Source organism: Zalophus californianus, chromosome 11 (genome assembly GCF_009762305.2).
Source record: "Zalophus californianus isolate mZalCal1 chromosome 11, mZalCal1.pri.v2, whole genome shotgun sequence".
Classification (NCBI taxonomy): domain Eukaryota; kingdom Metazoa; phylum Chordata; class Mammalia; order Carnivora; family Otariidae; genus Zalophus; species Zalophus californianus.
The window spans coordinates 9,307,013-9,312,252 of NC_045605.1; positions in this window are offsets into that span (position 1 = coordinate 9,307,013).

A 5,240-nucleotide genomic window follows, 5' to 3' on the forward strand; every position below is an offset into this window, starting at 1 on the left:
GAAATGAAATGAGATTCCAGAACCAGACTGGGCCAGGGCCCCTGACTACAAGGTCTCACGGAGACAGACTCTTCTCCGGTGGCTGTCGCTCTGCCTTCCGACAGAGCCCGACTCGGCCGTGCTGATGGACCGGGTGGAGGGCTTCTGTGCTCCAGACCCGAGGCCCGAGTTAGGACAGCGTATTTAAAGGAGGCTTAAAAGTTGAACTTCTAAATTGGGGAAGTTGTAAATTTGAAGCAAGTTATTGGTTTTTGTTTTGTACCCACGAAGAATTGATGAAAAGAAAGCCATCTGTATGAGCACCTTGCAGCAGGCAGGTTGTCAGTCGGCTGATTGTACTTCCCTCATCATTTATTTCAGGCAGCACGGAAGTGCTGATGCCTTTTCTGCCCACAGAAATGCCGGCCGGCCGGCCGGGAGGGGCGGCCGAACACAGCAGCAGAAACAGCTTGGTGCCTTAGTGTACGCCTTGTCTGTCTGGGATCGACCGGCGCAGTAGCCGCCACCCAGCCCGCATTCCTTGTTAGCCTCGCTCTGTCTCGCTCTTCCGGAGGCTGGGAGGGGAGGAGGAGGCAAGGAGCCAGAGGAAGGGGAAAGAGAAGAGAGGGGTGTGAATGCAGAGCAGGAGGGAAGGGGCAGGGGAAGACAAGCTCTTTCTGTCTCCATCCCTTCCCAGTGGCCTGCCATCTTCATCCTGAGACCTTCTGGCTCATAATACCTCCAGCGGGGCCCCGGGCGCGCCACCTCTCCCAGCACACTGCACACTCGGTTGCCCCTTACCACCACACCTAGCCCTCAGGGCTCTCTCTTCCACCGGCTTCCAGAGCACTGCACTCTCACTTACAATCTATATAATTCATTCATTCATCCATCAATCATTTATTGGTGCCTCTGCTAAGCCAGGCCAGGAGTCGTACTAAGTACTGGGTATATAAAAATAAATTAAGCACAGTTCTTACCCTTAGGGAGCTCCTGGTTTCGTGGGGAGAGAAGTTTTTAAGTAGATCATCATCGTGCAATCGTAAGATACCATTTAGTACACGCACGTGTCCTTCTGAATACTTTACATGCTCTACTCATTGAACCTTTGTGACAACCCTGTGGAGTAAGTGCTGTTATATCCCTTTTACGGTAGATGAAGCACAGAGAGGTTAAATAATTTACCTAAGGTCACACAGTTACTAAGGGACAGAGTCAGGATTTGAATTCAGAGGCACCGGCTTCAGAGGTAGGGCTTGGGACCAGTATATTTCACGGCCTCTCTGTGAGTCAGGTACGGTAATGGGGCTCCGAGTGTCGCCGGCACACACAGCCGGGCCTGGTGGAAGTGGCAGGGGTGGAGGCCGGGGCAGGACTTGGTTTGGTGATGGGGAGGAGGTAGCTTAGTGATCTGGGCAGCCTGGCGTTCCTTCCCTCCCTCCTTTTCTTCTGCCTTCCACATTCAGTAAGCACGTATTAGTAAGCAAGTGTGCCAGGCATTGTGCTAGGTGCTGGGGGTACAAGGATGGAACTAGTCCAGCCGGGGCTATGCCAGCACACGGTGTGGCCAGGGCTCTTCCTGAGGAGGATGGATGTGGGGTCGTGGCAGGAGCAGTGGGGGAAGACTTCGTGGAGGGACAGGGGGCACATTGTGTGGGTCGAGGGGGCAGGCAGATCTGGTGTGAGCTGCTTGGTGACACACAAGTACAAGTGTCTAATCATGTCACTTCTACTTCTGAGTCCCCGGCAGCCAGGGTTGACCAGACATCTAAAATCCAGTCATCATTTGGGCCAACACTCTCCGTCCAGTGGCCTTCAGGACCCTGGAACCGATGTGGGTCTCAGTCTGTGGTTTCCTCACAGCCCGCCTTTCTCCATCAGTGTGGCACGGTCCCTGCTTCCTGGGAAGGCCAGCCTGGTCCCTCGGAGGACGAGCAGCGTTGCAGGTGGCCACAGTCCCGTCACATCACGCTGCGGCTCCCACGGCGGCAGCCTGGTGCCTGAACTTCCCCCAGGCCCCGCATGGCCACTGACAAGCTGCCAGATCTCAGCCTTCACCAACAGGTGGCCACTGAGCCAAATCCTCCTGTGCCACCTTTGAACGGAAACTTAAAACTGTGTTGACTGCCCCTGGTGGTAGGGGAGCCCTAGAATTTAGGAATGGCTGGTTACCTCTCAGAGGGGGAGAAGTTCTCTCTTCCTCTCCAGTGACTCTAGAGTAGCCTGACCATCAAGTATCCTGATTACAGTTACAGGAGCGTTCCAGGCAGGGCAGACGCTGTGAGCAAAGACACAGAGGTGTCACTGTGTTGGGTCTGTTGACAGAATGCACCATGGCTTGGGATGTCAGTGGGAGACTGGGGCAGGGCGATGGAGGTTGGGCTACGTGGTGAGGGGCCTTGACGGCTCAGCTAGTAGGAAAAAACCAGCTTTCACCTGAAGCAGAGTAGTGATGTGACCAGGTCTGGAGTTTAGAAAGATCCATGCGTGGGTGTGGGGGGGTGTGGGGGGGTGTGCAGTAACAGGCTACTAAGAACAACTTAACCTACTGCATAACCCCCCCAGGGTGGCCTGGGGCTGCTGCTGTCCTGTCCGCTCACTGAATGATGTGCCGTGTGGGGCAATATCGCTCACAGGCACACAGCCAGCTGCTTTCCCACTTCACTGTGGCTCTTAATCCAGGCAAAGTAAGAGCAGGGTGGGGAGATTATAGCCCATGTCCCAGGGGATAGGTGGGCAGCAGAAACCAGTCAGTCGGTGACAAAATTAATTTTGTATCCCGTCCTTGGGAAATAAAAAAGAACGGGCCATGGAAGACTCTTCTGACCAGGCTCGTTAGCAGAAGTGCCGGAGAGATTAGACCAAAGGTTTCTCATTTCCCATGATCCCAGCCAGATCCGGTTTCAAGGACTCAGAGCTTCCTCTCTGAGCCAAGAAGATACCCCACTGCCCCCAGTCCTCAAATGGCTCTAAAACCGGAGGGACTGCAAAGGACGCTAGCGTCCTACAAGCCAGAGCCAGGTAATGAGGTGCGAGGGAAAAGTGCCTAGCCGTGACATTAAGTGGGATTTATTTTCTTCATCTCAGGTTCCCTATTGTATGGCACGCTCCTTCCCCACCTGCAAACACAGCCATATTTTAGGATACAACTCTGAGGGTTTCAGGGCTGTCTGAGAAATAATGGCCCCGTGTGCTGTCACTGCATAGATGTGCCCTTTCCAAATACACAAAACAGGAAGGTGACCTGCCGATTCAGTGGAAGGCAATAAACCACACATTCGATTAGAATGACATAGATTTAATCACAATTGTCTAATGGTAGTTGAGATTTCTTATTTAATCAGTAATGAGACGACCCAGCAATTAATGTTCCTCGAATTGCGGCTGCCCTTACTGGTGCAGAGTTGATTTTAAACTAATCTTTCTATTTTATATTCTCTTCCGATTTCTGGAGCTAATAAAGGTGCTCTAATGAGTTGTATTAAAACATCAAATTCTTCTTTTGTTGCACTCGCAAGTTTATCGTGATTTTTAATCAAAATGCCGAGGGAATTTGCAGGAGGGAGTTTTGGACCTCACAGTTTGCCTGGATGGGGAAGCCGCGGTGGGCTTGGCTCATTTCCGTCCGACTCTCCCAGCTCTTTTTGGCCCCCACTGGAGAGGTTTGAGAACTGGGACGGCGTCATGGGTGTGTGACGTATGAGGCCACGGAGGGCCCCGTGCTCAGAAGGTCCCTGTGCTTAGTTTAATGTGATGTCAGCACAGTTTTGAAAATCTTAATTCCTTTTGTAAAAGGGGCCCCACATTTTCATTTTGCACTGGGCCCTGCAAATTATGTAACCAATCCTGTTTGAGGTCCGTCAGATTAGCCTCTTCTTGAGGTAGTGCTTCAGGCTCTAGGCTGAGAAGGGCAGTGTGTGGAGTGGACAAGAATTGACTATGGGGTTCAAGTGAGATGAAATTTGCCCTTGGGTTTCCCACATGGCTTCTCATGTCACTGAAACTCCCGTCTTCTTGCAGTCCTGAAGCTCAGGCCGTAGGAATACCAGAGAAAAGTAGGGGTCAATGAAAGATGTATTACTAGAAATTCTTTTTTGGAGGGGAAAAGTATTTTTTTTCCTGAAATCTATTTTTAAAAAATTATAATGGCTATTGAGTACCTACCATGGCCCAGGAACTGTTGTAAGCACTTTACATACATTATTCCATTTGATACAACAGCCCTGTGAGGTAGGTACTATGATTAATCCCAGCTTGGAAACTGAGGCAAGAGAGGTTAAGCAAATTGCCTAAGCCGTATAGTCAATAAATGGTGCAGCCAAGCTCAAATCCAAGTTTATGTTCTGGCATGGTAGAAAGAGATGGGTTTTTGAGAGAGGCAGATCTGGGTTTGTTGTTGCTCCTGACATTTGTTAGCTGTGTGAATGTAAACCAATCACTTAACCTCTCTGAGCCTGTTTCCTCATTTGTAAAGTGGGGATAACAGCACCTGCCAAGTAGGGCTGATTTGAATGAAACAAAATCACACATGAACAGCAGTTAGCCTGGTGCCTGGCATAATACCCAATTAAATGCAAGGTCATTTCTCTGCCTCCTTGCAAATTCATGCCCAAGCTCTCCTGCAGAAAGCCTTTTTTGTGTGCTCTAAACTTATACTCCTCACTCATTTGCTCTATTATTTCCTTAAGAATTTTATTCATACCATTGTATTGGTGTATGCTTGTTTTATGTTAGTTTATTCATCAATAATTTGTTGAGCACTTGGTATATTATTAATTTAGCAGCTATGTTCCAGCCATGAGCAAGGCACTGTGCTAGGCATGATAAGGCATATTGTGTTATGACTACAAGGGGTACTGGCCATGTGAAGGATGTGATTCATGCTCAAGGGACTCAGAATCTCCTCGGGAGATACAATCCATAAACACGTCAGATAGGAAAATAACTAACAAAACATTCTATGATTGTGTCAAAGTGAGTCTACAGAGGAGGATAAGAGTGTATAAATTCATTTACTCCTTCATTCATTCGTTTGAATATTAAATGTTTGTTGTGGATACTGTGCCAGGAGCTGGGGACATAATGATGAATAAAACCAATAGGATCCCTGTCCTCATGGAGTTTATATTCTAATGAGGATGATAGACAATGGATAAGTAGGTACACACATAATTAAAGTTTTAATAAGTAATGGGAAAGAGACTATGGGGGTGATTAATGCTCAGAGAATGGGGACTGACTGCTATAGGCTGGGGTTGTTA